The sequence below is a fragment of the Schistocerca piceifrons genome, chromosome 4 (genome assembly GCF_021461385.2).
Source record: "Schistocerca piceifrons isolate TAMUIC-IGC-003096 chromosome 4, iqSchPice1.1, whole genome shotgun sequence".
Lineage (NCBI taxonomy): Eukaryota > Metazoa > Arthropoda > Insecta > Orthoptera > Acrididae > Schistocerca > Schistocerca piceifrons.
The window spans coordinates 285,383,294-285,402,741 of record NC_060141.1 but is presented as its reverse complement, the minus strand read 5'-3'; positions in this window follow the sequence as shown (position 1 = coordinate 285,402,741).

Below are 19,448 nucleotides of genomic sequence, written 5' to 3'. Positions count from 1 at the left end.
TGTCAGTAGTTCTAATGGAATGCTGTCTACTCCCGGGGCCTTCTTTCGACTGAAGTCTTTCAGTGCTTTGTCCAACTCTTCACGCAGTATCATATCTCCCATTTCAACTTCATCTACATACTCTTCCATTTCCATAATATTGTCCTCAAGTATATCGCCCTTGTATAGGCCCTCTATATACTCCTTCCACCTTTCTGCTCTCCCTTCTTTGCTTAGAACTGGGTTTCCATCAATGACCTTGATATTCATGGAAATGGTTCTCCTTTCTCCAAAAATCTCTTTAATTTTTCTGTAGGCAGTATCTATCTTACCCCTAGTGATATAAGCCTCTACATCCTTACATTTGTCCCCTAGCCATCCCTGGCTAGCCTTTTTGTACTTCCTGTCGATCTCATTTTTGAGACGTTTGTATTCCTTTTTGCATGCTTCATTTACTGCATTTTTATATTTTCTCCTTCGTCAATTAAATTCAATATTTCTTCTGTTACCCAAGGGTTTCTACTAGCCCTCGTCTTTTTACCTACTTGATCCTCTGCTGCCTTCACTACTTCATCCCTCAGAGCTACCCATTCGTCTTCTACTGTATTTCTTTCCCCCATTCCTGTCAATTGTTCCCATATGCTCTCTCTGGAACTCTGTACAACCTCTGGTTTAGTCATTTTATCCAGGTCCCATCTTCTTAAATTCCCACCTTTTTGCAATTTCTTCAGTTTTAATCTGCAGTTCATAACCAATAGATTGTGTTCAGAGTCCACATCTGCCCCTGGAAATGTCCTACAATTTAAAAACTGGTTCCTAAATCTCTGTCTTACCATTATATAACCTATCTGATACCTTTTAGTATCTCCAGTATTCTTCCATGTATACAACCATGTTTTATGATTTTTGAATCAAGTGTTAGCTATGATTAAGTTATGCTCCGTGCAAAATTCTACCAGATGGCTTCCTCTTTCATTTCTTACCCTCAATCCATATTCATCTACTACGTTTCCTTCTCTCCCTTTTCCTACTGTCGAATTCCAGTCACCCATGACTATTAAATTTTCGTCTCCCTTCACTACCTGAATAATTTCTTTTATCTCATCATACATTTCATCAATTTCTTCGTCATCTGCCGAGCTAGTTGGCATATAAACTTGTACTACTGTAGTAGGCGTGGGATTCGTGTCTATCTTGGCCTCAATAATGCGTTCACTATGCTGTTTGTAGTAGCTTAGCCGTACACCTATTTTTTTAGTCATTGTTAAACCTACTGCTGCATTACCCCTATTTGATTTTCTATTTAAAACCCTGTAATCACTTGATCAGAAGTCTTGTTCGTCCTGCCACCGAACTTCACTAATTCCCATTATATCTAACTTTAACCTATGCATTTCCCTTTTTAAATTTTCTAACCTACCTGCCCGATTAAGGGATCTGACATTACGCGCTCCGATCCGTAGAATGCCTGTTTTCTTTCTCCTGATAACAACGTCCTCTTGAGTAGTCACCGCCCGGAAATCCGAATGGGGGAGTATTTTACATTTGGAATATTTTGCCCAAGAGGACGCCATCATCATTTAATCATACAGTAAAACTGCATGCCCTCGGAGAAAATTACGGCTGTAGTTTCCCCTTGCTTTCAGCGTTCGCAGTACCAGAACGGCAAGGCCATTTTGGTTAGTGTTACAAGGCCAGATCAGTCAATCATCCAGACCGTTGCCCCTGCAACTACTGAAAAGGCTGCTGCCCCTCTTCAGGAACCACACGTTTGTCCGGCCTCTCAACAGATACCCGTCCGTTGTGGTTGCACCTACGGTACGGCTATCTGTATCGTTGAGGCACGCAAGCCTCCCCACCAACGGCAAGGTCCATGGTTCATGGGGGGAGGCTTTTGTAGATATGACATCAATTTATGTGCCTCATATTGATTAGACAGCTTCTTGCTGCCGACGAACTCTTTACTTTACGTAACAGCTTACCACAAAGCGGCTTAACAAACTTTCATCATCGTAGCCTTATACCACAACAATTCTGATTAAACTAGCCCTAAAGCAAATAAGATATCTAAACTGAAATCGATGCATTCGTGTCGGAACTGTGATTCAACAGACGGACAAATACGTTAAACTGACACCACCTGACATATTGCTAAGGGACAGTGGTGGGAATGACGTACATCTCGAGTTGTACTTCTGAGATAGTTACTCATCATAAAAATACCTCAGATTCGCGAATGAAGTCATGGGTATTAGTTAACTGAATGCTTAAATAAACAAACCCTAAGCAATATGCAGCTACGCCTTGAACAGACCAACAGACCCTATATTCAGACGCAGTCTGCATAACTTCTGTCACGGTTCTTACCTTTCCTCGAACTTTTATTAATGTAATTAAGACTCCCTACATCTCAACATCAAAGAGTAAGACATCTACGAAAACTGCTGTCTCAAAACTTTACAGATGTAGAGCATATTTTGCAGTGTGCTGAACTGTAAATAGACGGTGTCCATTGCATTATAATTTACTATTGCAAGGGGAATTTTCATTAATTACTGATTAGTGAAATGCAATGAATACACATAACTAGACGAACCACTGATGGTAGTGGCAGTTATCACTTTTATAAGTGAGCAGTCACTAGTTTTCAAATGAGGCCTTTCTCTTATTCATCTTAATCATTACTTCTGCCTTTAACTAATTTTGCAAACTCGTTTTTCACAACACACACCAGACAACATTGCACACGATAATAGTCAATTTCAAATATCACATATTTACAGTACACTACAATAAAGTCACTGTATACAACCTTCTAGATTCATATTTTCTATAATCACCTGAAATTCCTATGGCTAGAAAACAGTTATTCTGATTTGTCTACCTGATATAATAGAATGAAATGTGGTCCCACAAATTATCCCTTCATTATAAAGGCTAAATTACACACACTTTCACAATTATGTGGTATTATGGTTAAAGACAGATTACTCCCGCACTTGAGATCTTTAACCCTGCAATGTTTCAACACTCCTAGCATTGACAATAATCTCTACTACTTTATACATGGCTTCAAATGATATTTCAGTTTCCATCAACATCTAAACCAATTGCTTTTTGAGACCACTTGTGAAGCAAGTGAATTTTACTGACACTTATTAAAGCAAATGAACATTAAAACACTTTTCCCCAGGTAATTCTCTTGCCTGAATTCATATTTAAGTTCAATTCATAGTTAAGATTCAAAATGATCAGACATAAAGAGTCTCTATCTGCATATGAAACAAGTAGCTTTTACCAAGTACATTAAGTGTACTAGCACCAAACTTTGACACACACATTTGAAGCAATATGAAGGACTTAAAACTTTCTAATAAGTCTCTCATTAAGTGATTTTGTTTGTCTATGCAATAGTTAATTTAATCAACAACATATTATTCAACATCCTGGCAGATTAAAACTGTGTGCCGGACCGAGACTCGAACTGGGGACCTTTGCCTTTTGCGGGCAAGTGCTCTACCAACTGAGCTACCCAATCACGACTCACGCGCCGTCCTCACAACTTTTAATTCCGCATGTACCTCGCCTCCTACCTTCCAAACTTCACAGAAGCTCTCCTGCGAACCTGCAGAACTGGCAATTCCTTCCATATTTTGGAGACACACAGAGTCCCATTGTCAGACAGTACTGCCTTAATTTACCAGTTGTGTTAAAGTATTCAGTCATTTTGCTAACGACTGCTTTTGCAGTAGCCTCTCTAATGGGATATAACTTAATGAATTTAGAGAAGACTTCCAAAACTACCACAATATATGAACAATTTCCTAACGTTTTTGGAAGAAGTCCATACAAATCTACTGATAACAATTCCAAAGTATCTTCCATTACTGAGTTTTGCATAAAACCTTAATTAGTCTGGTTAGAAACTTTTGCACTCTGAGAGACATCACATGATTTAATTCTATAAGTAATTTTCTTGCTTTCACCCACATTGATTAGTATCACATCATTCAATTTTTCAATGTATTTCTTAGGACCACAATGTCGTAAAGCAAGGTGGAAATAGTCAATAACCTCAGTTTCGAACTGAGAAGGTCAACAAACTTTCCACTCTTCTACATTTGCATTTCTTCTTCTATACAAAATTTCATTAAAGATCTTATAGAACTTACTGATTTGCGTAAACTTGGGGTTACTGAAATTTCTTTTCACAGATTTCGCAAACTTCATCTTCATTTTGATAGAAACGCATATTTCCGCAAATTTGTTGAATTTTCTTTCTATCTTGATCCTCTTTAATATAGTGCATATGGAACCTACCATCTTCATTACTTTCTTCTGCTAATTTACTGATGCCCTCAGGTAACTGGGACAAAGCATCTGCCACATAATTATCACTGCCCTTAATATATAAAATTTCATAATCACACTGCTGTAAATACAGAGCCCAGCTTCTTAACCTGCCGGTAAATAGGTGTCAGTCTTTCAGAAAAGTTTTATGTCCCCATAAATAATTTCGAAATTCCTTTAATGCCCCAATTAAGCTAAATCTTCTTTCTCTGAAATAGTACAATTTCTCTCGTATTTCGTTAGCGTTCAACTAGCAACAGCTGCAGTTCTATGTTTTGGTTCCCTTGATTCCGTACATTCCTGGAAAATTTCAATACCAATCTCATATGCACTACTGTCTGTAACCACATGGAATATTTCACTCAAAATCGGGTGATGCAAAACATTTTTTCTACTTAATTCATTTTTCAATTTTTCACAATCTCTCTGACATTTTGACATCCTAATATACGGGCTGTTTTTCTTTAGTAACCTATTCAAATGTGGAGTGTTAAAAGCTTGCCCCTTTGCAAATTTGTGATAAAACCCACAGAGAACGAAAATACTTCCAACGGTTTTCGGATCATAGGTGTAAGACATGTTTCTATTGCGTTCAGCTTTTCTGGGTCTTTTCCAAACCCAGGCTTAGTTATAACGTGTCCTAAGAACTTTATCTCTTGTTATACGATTTCACACTTCTTTACTTTCAGAGTCACTCCCCCTGCTTGAAGAGCAAAGCGGGTTTTGGTCAATACTTCACAACGTTCTGTCCAATTTTCTGTAGCAGTCAACAAATCATCTACATAGATAGTTAACCCAGTGGAAAGTTCAATCCGTAACAAACCACCCAATGATCTTATAAAAACTGAAACAGGAGTGTTTAAACCAAAAGGCATAACTTTATGCTAATAACATTTCCCTGCAAATAAGAAACCCGTATATTTGTGGGATTCTTCATGTAGTGGGATTTACCAGTATCCTGCAGTGAGGTCAAGGCTAGTTAAAAACTTCACGTTATGGAATTTTTCTTGTCGGTCTACTTCTCTCCTAACGATTTTGTTCAGAGTTCGTGCATCAATAACAACTACCACGCCTCCCTCCTTTTTGTTTACTATAATTAGTGAGCTGTTATACTTGCTATTACTCCTTTCTATTACTTCCCATTCAACCATTTTGTCAATTTCAGCCTGTACTGCTTCTTTTTTTGCTAGCAGTACTTGGTATGGTCTTACGAAGAACGGTACATGCTCAGTTACATCGATACAGTATTCAAAGTTCTTAACCATACCTGGTTTATCAGAGAACACTTCCTCGTTCACTGTTAAAATGTGAAATAAATCAGCTTTTTCATTAGACATATGTTCTTGGATTTCGTCAACACTTGCTCTGAAAGTTTCATCTATAGTGTCATTAGTCATTAAACCTTTTATGTGATAAATTTTGTACAGGTTAGACAAACCATCATTTCTCGGACCCAATTTTAACATTAGTAATTCAACATTAGCTTCACATAAAGTTTCAGTTTATTCAAATTTAATTTCTGATACACTGGATTCCTTATTAATTTGTACAATTCCGTTCCCACAATCTAAAAGTTGTCATCTGGAGGCTTCTTTGTCCAACCAATAAATACCCAAAATCATTTCTGCACTTAATAGAGGTACTAAGAAGTCATGTTCGAATTTTCACCCTTTTATCTCAAAGTCAATCAGTACCTGTTTGCAGATAGGTTTACTGGACTTGCCAGTTGCTCCTACAATCTTTACTCCATTTACAGATATCACAACTAATCGAGGTTTATCCGAGATATGCTCGAAAAATGATTCTGATCCTGTGTTGAAAAGTATTTGTAATTCAATACCATAGATGTTATTTGGCATAATGGTTTGTTTAACTCTTCTATGTTCTGTCCCTTCCTGTTCTTCCCATAACAAATCTTGTTTGACAATTAGATCTTCCCAAGAAATGTTATCCACTGACATTTTCGGTATGTCTGGATGCTTTCTCGGTTTTTTGATTTCTATAGCGATCCTTAGTAATTCCTTTCACACTATCATTTCGTCAGGAGGTTCTTTCGGTTTCGGAATTTTTTGATTCCTTCATGATAGTAAGTAGAGCTTGCCCCAGTATAGTATCATCTGGGGGCTTTCTTAATTCGTGCCCGAGCCCCGTATCATCAGGTGGCTCTATTTTCTTTGGTTCTGTTTCAATTTCTGGATTTTGTTTTGAAAAGACTTCACTTACTCTTTCATACCCTCTTTCTGTAAAAGTGTATTCGTTCTCGTCTACTCCTAAGAACTCATCCTCATCTGAACTATCACTAATTTCATCTTCACTTTCCTATTCAAGTAAGAAAGCAACATTTAAACAACGAGGCAAATCATCAGTTGATATTTCATAAACTTCAGGTTTCTGACTGTCTTTCACATAATGCACTGGATCTTTGGTTACAGGCTATTTTTCGAAGACACTTTAAATAACGTCAGCTTTTATTTCATATTTAGTATAATCTTCATGCCTTTCAGTAATTCGCATGCTGTGTTCTGAGTCGTTTTCTTCCTCACTGTCACTACCAGATAATTGTGCAAGATTACTGTCACTTCGAACTTCATCTATACTATAGAGGACCTCATCCTCTAACCTATTTTCATTCATATGGGCCATACCATTGTTATCCCCTTTATTTTAACTTTCCGTGGTGACTTCTTTTCCAACATTTACCTCCTTAATATTTGCTTCACGCATACTTTGCACGGCGCTTCCTACTTCCACCTTCGCTCTACCCTCAGATTCCACCTCTAATTCTACTGCTTCTCCCCTTGTAATATCATTTGCCGTATAAATTCTCTCAATTTTAATTATTTTATTCTGCTCATCTTTGCCCTTTGACAACTCTTTCTTGTACAATATCTCTTCTTTATTATTGTTATTAATCGATATGCTCTACTTTTGATTGGTTTTGGGGTCGTTAACTGGTGAAACTTGTCTACTGAAGTATCCGATTGCATACTCGCATTTCGCTGCATCAATGTAGACCACAGCGGCCAACTGCCTGCTTATCAAAGTTAATTGGTGTCTGACACTTGGAGAGTTAGCGCCTGCCTGTACCTTTCTCACCTGGGTATCACTCATACGCAGTGCCATCTGCTATTCTGCTCGCGTCGACCAACAACGCGTTCTTACAGTTGAATCGCTGTCTGCTTTCATTACTTTTGTTATTTTGGTAAGATTTCCTTCGTTTGGGCCTTTTGTCACTGTCCACGCAGATCTGGCCTGTAATACAAGCGTGCACTAGTTTACTGCTTCGTCTCTGTTTTGATAACTTCGTGGCGTAAATCCTCTGCCTCAATATGTAATGTTTCCACATCCTCTACCTCTTCCTCGTTGTACAATATTTACGCGATATCTTTCATTTTCAAAAATGGCTCTGAGCACTATGGGACTTAACATCTGAGGTCATCAGTCCCCTAGACCTTTGAACTACTTAAACCTAACTAACCTAAAGACATCACACACATCCATGCCCGAGGCAGGATTCGAACCTGCGACCGTAGCTTCTCGCGGTTCCAGACTGACGCGCCTAGAACCGCTTGGCCGCTTTCATTTTCATTTCATGCATTTTGATCAGAGTAATCTCTCATTCTAATACTATTCTGACGGTGGTCACGATTTCCCTTGCAATGGTCCTCGTTTTCGACCCTCTCTAAGAATCATGAGAAACTTTTATGACTGCAACCCACATATCACTTTGAATCTTCAGGGAGCTTCTTCCAGGGCTCCCATACAATTTCCGAGTCTGTTCATCTAGATCTTAAATGGAACAGTTTTCGATACCATGTCTCACAGAATTCTTTCATGGAATTCCTGCATCTAACATTGTATAAGCTGTCCATAATAAATTCATGCCACAAATAGTCTTGTTTCTGTTTGGACCAAAGTTCTTCGACAAATTTCTGTTTAAATTCCTCAAATGACATTTGATCTGTTTCTAAATTTAAGCCCCATCTTTTAGTATCACCGGCTAATGCACTAATCATTACATTCATTTTATCTTGGTCTGTCAGGTAATCGCGAAAATTCCTTTCACAGTTTTTTACAAAATCGAGAGGATGCCACCAGATATGTCTTTTTGTAGGGTCGAATTTTTCTTCGCCCTCTAATAATTTGCTACTAATCACTCTTTCAGTAATATGGTTAGATATTTCTCTCATATTTCTTTCCAAGTCGCACACTTCGCCTTGAATTTGAGAAGTGTTGTGCTCGCACTTCTTTCCGCATGTTGTTATCTGTTTACATAATTCTCTTTCAGTTTCGATCACCGATTGTGTCACTTGACCAATTCCGGTGTTAGTACTTCGGTTTTGATACTGAATACTTTTTCGTTAACTTTAGTTACTACCAAAGGTTCTACCTGGTTTTGAATTTTTATTATTTGTGAATTAAACCTTTCATTTAACGTCATTTATTTGCCCCTACATAGGGGCAACATTACCATTGATAATATCAACCTAAAATTTTAGGTCCTTAATTGCATTACTCATAACTCCTACCTTTGTGTCTACTTTTTCGATCTCTTTACTGATCATAATCCCTGGCATTTCAGTTTGCTTACTTTATTTTTCCTCCGGTCTTTTGATTTAGTTACTTTGTGTTTTTTCAAATGATTTAATTTGGTTATTTATACTGCTACCTTGTGCTGAAATTTGTTGACCTCGTGCAGTAATATGTGTGGCCAACGTTTGTAACAATTCTGTCATATCTACCGGTTTCTCGCTTTCCTGTTTGGATACGTTTTCGGGTTTAGAGTCTAAATCTCGCGGCACTCTGTCACTACCCTTTTGACCCTCAGCGAATCAAACATATATATTGATTCGTTAATATATCCACTATCTTTCGTAACATCGTTTTCTTCCTTATTTTGTTTCATCTGTGATACGTTCATAATACGAATTTGCTTCATTATAAAAGCTAAATTACACACACTTTCAGAATTATGTGGTATTACGGTAAACGTCAGATTACTCCCCATTTGAGATCTTTAACCTTGCAATGTTTCAGCACACCTACAACTACAATGCTCTCTACTACTTTAAACATGACTTCAAGTGAAAGTTCAATTTCCATCAACATTGCTTTTTGGCACCACTTATGATGCAAGTGAATTTTACTGACACTTGTTAAAGCAAATGAACATTAAAACACTTTTCCCCATGTAATCCTGTTGCCTGAATTCAAATTTAAGTTCAATTCATAGTTGAGATTCAAAATGATCAGACATGAAGAGTCTCGATTTATCTGCATATGAAAAAAGTAACTTTTACCAAGTACATTAAATGTACTAGCACCAGACTTTGATACACACATTTGAAGCAATATGAAGTTCTTAAAACTTTCTAATAAGTCTCTCATTAAGTGCTTTTCTTTGTCAATGCAATAATTAATTTAATCAACAACATATTATTAATTTCTCATTGAATTTCAGGCACTCTTGAATAAACCAAGAATTTAATCAGTTCTTTTTACAAAGGACACTCGGATTTCATCCCTTACAAGGAGAGGATCCTACTTCGATAAGTCCACAGGACATACTCATTGTTCAAACACAGTTTTTCAGTATTAGAATTATAATTTCACCAAACCAAAAACAAACTTACTGTTTCATACAGTTATACAATTCTGACCTTCGAATGCGTGATAAAGTGGTTGGGCAATCGTGGTGACGAGCATGTGGCGGTCACATGGTCTCTCTGTTGGCATTAATAAGCTCTATTTACTTCTTCTTGGCGTCGGTAATATCATTTTTAGAGACTTTCCCAAAGTGAGAGCACTATTTTCAGCCACACAATACATCTGGGGCCATTCCATCTCAATTGCAGTTCTGTCACACTCGCTCGGCACATGCGCTGTTCGGCTACTGACTGCCGACTGATACTGTGCTCTCTTGTTTGCCGCCCAGGCTGAGCGCCAATACCACCTTTTCGCCCGCAATGAACCACTTCCGTTGCAGGGGGGAATTACTCTTGGTTTTACTTTATATAATGCAAAGTCCCTAGGTATGAACCAGCTATTACATAGTTACAAACAAACATATTTTAAAAAGTCTCATCATTTAAAAATATTAAGAAGTCAACACAAAATATACATAAATAAAAGCTACTGCCCTCCAATCAATACAATTAATATAGTAGTAAAGCTTTGAGGACGGGGCGTGAGTCGTGCTTGGATAGCTCAGATGGTAGAGCACTTGCCGGCGAAAGGTAAAGGCCCTGAGTTCGAGTCTCGGTCCGGCACACAGTTTTAATCTGCCAACCCGAAATTGATTTTGAGAGTGTATTGGCAACAGTATCCTCCTTTCCACTACAATTAATACTGGTGATATCAAATTTATGTATGTTTATAGTTGATTTGATTAAACGAACGTGAGCTATCTTAGAACATATAAAAAAACTGTAAAACTCTCTGGTGAGTGCAGGCCTTGGTAATCCGACCAGGAAATACAACAACCCTTGACAAAGACCCGATACAACAGCCCAAGCCCACAATTCAGCAACTAAATGGTTACATTCACACTTTGTGAGCACATGGCTCACAAAAATAATACTTCAGCGGCACATAACACCATCTACTTCAAATTTCTGAAAGGTCTCTGCTCCAGAATCAGTTTTAAAACTGTATGAGGCAAGATAAAACACTTTATTCAAATTAGAATTGGACTGGAGATGTGCCTGAAGAAGAGCCTCTGTCAAAACCTCGAATTATACTTGTGCTTGGGCATTCCGACTCCACGGAGCGCTTTCACTGGCTTGTCAACAAAGATGCATTTGTTGTCAACATATTCAAGTTCATAAAACGTTACAGAAATTTGACAACACATAAAATGAACAAATGTACATCTTTGTTGAAGTAACTGGAAAATCATGAAGCACTTCTGGCTTCTATGAATGAGCCAGAATTCCTAACACAGTTACCATATGTCCACGGAATTTCACTTGTCTCCTACCAGACTGATTCTTTAAATTCTCTCTTTGTAATGTTCTAACATATTCAACAACCTTTCAAAAACTTTGCTATGATTCTCCCTGTTGCGATCAAGATATTATCAATATATTGTGTCTTTATGCTCTTTCTTAAGTAAGCAAGCAAGGTTCTGTTGAAACCTCTAATGAAAACAGCTAAGCCCCACTAACTTCGAAAGGGAAATTACAGAATATATAACAAAATCCATAACACAAAAATGCCATACATTTCCAAAGTAATGGGCACATTTCAGTCTCCCAACAACATTCTCTCAGATCACTGCGTAAAAAACCAATGGCTTCAGGAAATTTCATGTTTTGTGAATCCAACACAAACTGTTTTGTGAAATAAATATGCAAATGCTAGTTACAGGAATTCAGCATCTCTGCACGAAACAGGCTTTTCAGTATGAGAGTCTCCCTACGTTATAAAGAAAACTTCGCAACCTCATCACAGGCTGTGATTCTGTCACACTATTTTTCTGTTTTCAGGAAACCAATATTGTCTATAGAATGTTTGAGCGTGGACAATTATTTGAAAAATGAATTTGAATTTCTGCCTATTTGTCTTGAAGGTTGCGAATAACTTTGTTGTCTACAGCACTGACAGAGATAAATAGAATCAGTTAGCAGCAAAATGAGAAAGAATCTTAGCAGAGGGCTGCACTTGTGTGGGTCATATATTTTACAACAACGATCAATGAACAACGTAGTCGTAAAAATGAATTACAATAGCCTCCCAGCTCCGCTAAAATTCTAAGAGGTATCCTCCCATCATCACGTCAATGTCGGAACTGGAAAGCTCCTTGAAAGCTGGAAAAAAAGGGAATAAGAATACTACAGACGTCGAACTAGTTTCCGACACATAAACAAATACATCTCTACAAACATTATACTCCTATATTATCGTATGGATACACTGATCCAGAACTAGTCTACAATTATTTTCTGCCTCGCAATATTTTTACTATAACTGGCACACACACAGTTTCTCCCTCTCAGCAAAGCGTAAACATCTTTAATTTTTGGAACAACTGTTCTATTTTCAATTTATCCTTGATTCCCTCTAATGTACTTCCCCTATTCGCTTTCTGTTTAAACTATATACCCGCTAGCGCATTTGTCTCGGGTATCACATGTTATAAATTAAATTCCTCTGGGTGTGGACGATTAACCTCTTTACAGACCTTTATTAACACAATGTATGTAAATATTAATACGCTGGAAAATCTCTTGAATTCCTTTACAACAAGACTCTTCATGGGGCAGATAATAGTTCAACCGTCAACCTAACCACTCAAATTTCAACAGCGACTTCCCTGACTCAATGTAGGTGGCAACCCACGTTAACAAGATCTGTGTCAATTTCAGTCTCATCCTTATCGAAGCGAGTCAGAGTTACACCATCCAGAAAGCAATGAAAGTTGAAATTTAAGGCACAGCTCACAATGAGGTCATTTTGTTTGGTGAACATGTTCGCATTCAATAACGATGTTAGAGGATATCTTATCTGTTTCAAAGAAACTATCCACCATTCGCCTTATGTGAGTTAGGGAAAATGCTGAAAATATAAATCTGGATGGCTAAACGAGGTTTTGAAGCCCATTCCTCCCAAAGGCGATTCCGCTGCCTTACCCACTGTGCCATACCACCGTCGAGTTATGTACCGTTTCTTTAATAAGACGTACATCCACAGAACGTTAATTTAGGATTCTTTCAACCTTTCGTGATGCTCCCCGTTAGTAAAACGTGCCGGTATAGTATGTTTACCACTACATTTACATCTAGATAAGTGACTTTTCTAAAGTGTCCGACTTGAAGTTGCGTGGAAGTTATACCATCTCTACAAGGTAGTGTATTTTTTACTGCAAAGAAATCCGCGCGGGATTAGCCGAGCGGTCTCGGGCGCTGCAGTCATGGACTGTGCGGCTGGTCACGGCGGAGATTCGAGTCCCCCCTCGGGCATGGGTGTGAGTGTTTGTCCTTAGGATAATTTAGGTTAAGTAGTATGTAAGCTTAGGGACTGATGACCTTAGCAGTAAGTCCCATAAGATTGCACACACACTGCAAGGAAAGGGAACTATCATTATAAATGTTGTCTGCAAAAATCTGAAGCCTTGGATTCATATTCATCGGTCATCCACCATACGGTCCCGATTTGGCCCCATCCGATTATCACTTTGATAGACATGAAGCGTTGCAAGCAGAGGTGAGGTTGTGGCTCCATCAAAAAAGTGATGGTTTCAACAAACTGGTCTCTCGTTAGGAGAAATGTATTTGTCGTCAGGATGACTATGTTTAGAAATAAACATATATACATGAAAACAGATATGCTGAATGCAAAAAAAAAAAAAAAAACTTTTCATTTCAAAAGGTTTGACGGTTTTTCCATGAGAATATCGTAGGCGTTAATTTTAGCACGCCTTCCTGTAATTCTGGAGACTTCTGTGGATTTGAATAGTGTATCATCAACTAAATAAGTAAACATAGTTAATCTGGTAGAGGAAGTGCCATTAAACATGTGAAAGTGTCGTATTATAACAAGCTACTCCCTTAAGAATATAGTTCTTCCGCACGTCCCCATAGTTGGTCACAAAACCTGTGTCTTTTTCTTTTTCTCGCTTGTGTGTTCGTGCAGGCGATGAGAACGACGTAATCTCTTACGTTTTCTTAGTGTAGCTGACTGATCGTGTGGTTTGAGATTTGTGTATAGATGATTGCAATTTTCTCATGATACTTCCGCCCTGGGACGAAGAGATTTCCCCGCACTGGCAGGATATACTAAAAAGGTGTGCTGAATGTGCATACTGGCTGCCCCAGGAAGTTGCTAGAATGATTTTCACAAGAAAACATTAAGAACCTTCACAGAAGCTCTCCTGCGAACCTTGCAGAACTAGCGCTCCTATAAGGAAGGAGAGCTTCTGTGAAGTTTGGAAAGTGGGAGACGAGGTAGTGGCAGAAGTACAGCTGTGAGGACGGGGCGTGAGTCGTGCTTGGGTACCTCAGTTGGTAGAGCACTTGCCCGCGGAAGGCAAAGGTCCCGAGTTCGAGTCTCGGTCCGGCACACAGTTTTAATCTGCCAGGAAGTTTCACATCAGCGCACACTCCGCAGCAGAGTGAAAATCTCATTCTGAAAACCGTAAAATTTCATAACTAAAAGAACAATGACGAGAATGAAAATACGTGGAACTTAGCTGCTCCAACAGCTATTGTCAGATAAAATATGTAAAAAAATTAAACATATGAGATAAATGAAAATCGTTCTGACAGTACATGGGTTGCCCTGTATGGGCTTTTTGGAGAACCATTTAGAAGCTACTCAAGGTTTGACTTGCCTCGCCACAGCTATGGCGTGTAAGCCTACAGATGTTCCTGACCATCTACCATCTGTGCTAAAACACAACTGATTGCCTCATTTTAAGCATCACACCAAAGGATAACCTCTATCTTGAAATCTGGAAACACCAATATTGGATCTGAAATTTTTCAATTTTTCAAATGCTTCCTGACATTCCTGCGACCAATGGAATTTCATCCGCTTCTTCAGTTAAGGGTCTGGCTACTTTTGCAAACTCCTTCACGGACCGTCTATAATAATCACAGAGGCCAATGAACGACTGTAACTGCGTAGTTGCTTGAGGTATTGGATGCTTATGAACTGCGTCCGTAAGACGAGACTTAGTCTATATGTCATATTCACTAATCGTGTGTCGCAGGAAGTTTACCTGAGTTGCACAAAATGGCATTAGTCCACACTTAACGCCAAATGTGTCGATTGTAGTCTACTAAGGCATCCTCCAAACATCTCACATGCTACTGTAAAACCTTTGAATAGTTAATTATACCATCGAGACAGACCAAACAAGTTTTGGGCTTTAATATTCTTAGTACCCCATCTAACAACCGCTGAAAAGTTGCTGGCGCTTTCTTTCGTCCAAACGACATGCCTTTGTAATGAAAACACAGCGCCCTACTGGAACGGTGGACGCTGTTTCCGGCCTTTCAGGAGCCAGCTCCAATTGATGATATCCGCACCTGAGGTCTATAGTTATAAAGAAGCGACACTGAAGCAGTCTATCCAAGGTTTATATATGGAAGAGCATAATCATCCTAAACGGTTCGCGCGTTCATATACCTGTAGTCACAGGAAAATCAGGATTTCCATGTTGCGTCAGCTGATTTCATCGGCACGATGACCTTATTTGAGTTCCAGGGACTATTGCTCATTTTCGTTATCCCGTCGTGCAGTTGTTGTTCAATAAATTCTTCTACAATGGTTGCAGCTGCTTTGCCATACGGTATGATTTCCTATAAACTGGTGCACTATTCCCTGTTGGTATGTGATATGGCATAAGCCGGGTAGTCGGTAACGCTCTGTTTACACATAATAAATCACTAAACCCAATAACATGTTCTTCATAAGCACTCGATCACTGCCCTTCAAATGACCTATTTTCCCTCGTAACACTTCTGTCTGTAACTATGGTTTGCCAGTGGCTCTCCTCTTGGCATGATCTATCGAATTCCTCATCTTTCAATATTTATAGAGTGGCTATTATTGCACCCTTTGACAGAGTCATCCATGCTAACCGGAAGCCATCTGTTCCCCATTAATGTCATTTCTGTTTCGATGGTTTGGTAGCGGCTTTCTTCTAGACATGACCTATCGAAGTCCCCTTCTTCCTAGATTTCAAGAATGCCTATTATTGCACCCTCTGAAAAAGTCACCTCCCTTCCGCCAAAGTTATCCATACTAGCTGGAATCATCTGTTCCCCATTAATGTCACTCGCGTGCGCCAAAGAATTCGAAGTATCCAACTCTTCATCTCATAGGAGTGGTTCAGCCACATGTAACGTTTGCCCTGGCAAATCGGTATCATTGAAATCCACACTATCTTTCCTGCACCTGCTGGTACTTCATCCTGTTGATCGATCTTTACTGAAAGAGTATGAAGTATGACAGGTGAACGTTGCACCATTGTCTCAGTTGCAACTGTTTCCCCCAGATGAAACAAAGTCCCACTGAGTTCCATTGTATGTTGCAAAAGATCAGTCTTAGCGTGATGTTTTTCGACGAAGTATAGCCCGAGAATCACTGAACAATCTTCGCCTACGCATGGCAACACTTATATATGTTCGCTTAATTTTGTTTTCCCGACTGAAAACTCCACTATTGACGTACCCAATGATTCCAACCTCTTAGAGGCCAACCCAGCGTAACCTATACCGTGGTGGCAGAAGCCCCTCTTTTCCATGAGGTCCAGACACATTCGCATCTGTGTTCACCACCAATGTCTATTTCCTTAGACCCAGCAAGCCCTCTAAGTTGCATTCCGTCTGTGCACTAACCTGCGCCGTGTTACGTTCTATCAGTACTGCTTTCCTACGGTTGAAGCAATCCTATGTGCGTTCAATGGCTGCTTCCCTTGCCAGCGTTTTCCACCCTTCCTACCTCTACTCAAACAGACGCATAGCACTCTGCTTACATTGCTCCCTTACATGCCCCTCTCAACCACATCTATAATGCTTGACTATAGAAGTGAACGAGCGTTGGTCTAAACTCTGCATTGCGGGCATATCCACCACCTCTATGAGTGTTGCGATGCTAAGATCTGAACCGCTGGGTTCTCCTTCCGTACTTTCTACGTCATTTCAGCTGGTATACCACCCAAATGAAGTCCATTTCTCTATTTTATGCCTCCTGTAAGAGTACCCTGATATTTTCTGGGTCTGTACATATGTCTATGGGATTAGCTTACGGATTCTATCTGAGAATGCTTCCATAAAATAGATCTGCTGATTTGCATTTGGTACTGCCGGCATAATCCAGCGGTCGATTACTGGAATGTACATGCTTTACTCAACGCCTCGTGGCAGATAATATATGCTTCCGCGTTCGCCGACAAGCGCATACTAGCAACGTAGAAGGTTACTTCATCTGACCGCCCATGTGCTTCCTCAGCGTCCTTGTCATTAACAATAATTTTTACGCCATCTGTTGCCTCGCCGAAAAAGGTATTAATCATTGTGACCACTGCCGGGTCGTACAGAACAGAAGGCAGTCTCAATCCAGACCATTTCTCCTTGACTCTGATTGCGACTGATCGTGACTCTCTTTATGAGCCTATTACTCACGATTGAATTCGAAACTTTATGCCCTCAGACAGCTATGTTAACCTAGCAGTTGCTAAGTTAAGGCATTTGAAGTAGTGGCATCTGCGATAACAGCACGTGTTTCCACCATTTTAGTAGTAGGGCAGTGGGAGCATAGCCACACTTCTGATATCAAATTGATATACAAATTAATTAAGTTTATCAATTAATTCCTCCCTGACCAGGTCCCAACGCACCCCCGACCACGACCATCCCCACCCCCGGATGACGTCGTTTGTTGACGACATGCGTCAGACTGCACTAGGGACCCAGTCCCCCCCCCCCCCCTCTCCAGCCTTCACAACGCACCCCTTCATCACCTACCCTATTGGTGGGAATTCTGATTTATGGCGGGGATTTCGAATTTTTGTGGGAATTTCTTTCTCCTAGGGCTGAGCTGATATCCCACCCACTACCTACCCAGAAATTGGTGTTAAATTGAAATTGGCGATGCCCTTTACAGAACTCAAACCCTGGTCCTTCTGGACAGAAAGCCCAAGAGCACCTACCTAACACAATTACCCCAGCAGAGGCGCTTGGAATTGATGGGAAATTAAAAGTCGCAGTGCCCTTCCTGTGTCTCAAAACCTAGTTCTGCTGAATGGAATGCCCAAGTGTACCTCCGTACAAATGGAATCTGTCCAGATGCAGGAGAGGAAGGTTAGGTTAGTGTACTTCCTTTATTTTGGTTGGGAAAATTAAGTAAAGATAGGTCCTGATTACGTAATTAAACATGAAGATCAGGCCTCATAACACAACAATTTGTGTAGCACTACATCAGGATGGCCTCATATCACAGTACAGCTCAATAACTGACGATTCCGTACAACTGGTGTCATCCCCCTGGGAAAAATTTCGCAGTACCACTCGAAACTAGTGACATAAACACACAAACTTTACCCTTCACCTACAAGCTGGTGGGAAAAAGTCAGGGGCGTAAGGTGCAGTGTTTATTCTTTTTGGCTGGATATACGAGGGTTAGAACTTAAACAGTGGCAACAATTTATTCACAATCTACAAAAGAGTTACTTGTTCGCACCTGTTACTCTCCTTCAAAGCAGTCACCAGCGTTGTGTAGAACCCGTTGCCAGCGATGTGGAAGGCGTACGGGGAGGACACAGGCCTTTTCAACTGGTCAACTGCTACCACTGAGCACCTCGTGGGCACTGCCCACGCTGACCTTTCGCCGTAACCTTGCAGACACGGCCCGCCTTGAGGCAACGGCCGGCAGCTGGTGGCCGAGCGGTTCTAGGCGCTTCAGTCTGGAGCCGCGCGACCGCTAGGGTCGCAGGTTCGAATCCTGCCTCGGACATGGATGTGTGTGATGTCCTTAGGTTAGTTAGGTTTAAGTACTTCTTAGTTCTAGGGGACTGATGACCTGAGAAGTTCGGTTCCATAGTGCTCAGATCCATTTGAACCATTTTGAGGCAACGTTTCTTCGACAACACAGTAGCACGAGTAGTGAACTACACTGTAGGCGATAAAAGCATGGCCGCCCCAATTACAACTTGTTCATCTAAAATATGTGACACAGTACCTACATGCCACTCCCTGCTAGCATGCGGCAGTCTCCGGGTGATCACAGACAGTAGACATGCGGCCCCCTTGCACACAGCAGCCTGCTGTTCTGCGTTGGAGAACAATTGAATTTAACGTCAACACAACTCTTTCTTGTCTTTTAAGGATTACAGCACTGGCGAGTCATATATGTGCCACTCTCGTATCGCGAATGAATTACCTTTCTCGAAACTATCTGCTAAGAATCCCATACAGTATAAACTCAATCGCTGTTTTTTAGAGAGTCCCTCTGCATCTTGGAACTGCTCCTTAGTCTCTGCCCAGCCCTGCCTGCAGCTTCATGCATGTGATCGTCCCAGTTTAATTTGGACGTGAACAGGGTAGTTGTGAACACTATACTGAAGACCTTCTACATCCTGTGGAGAAACAGGACGATTGAGTTAATGTGACAGG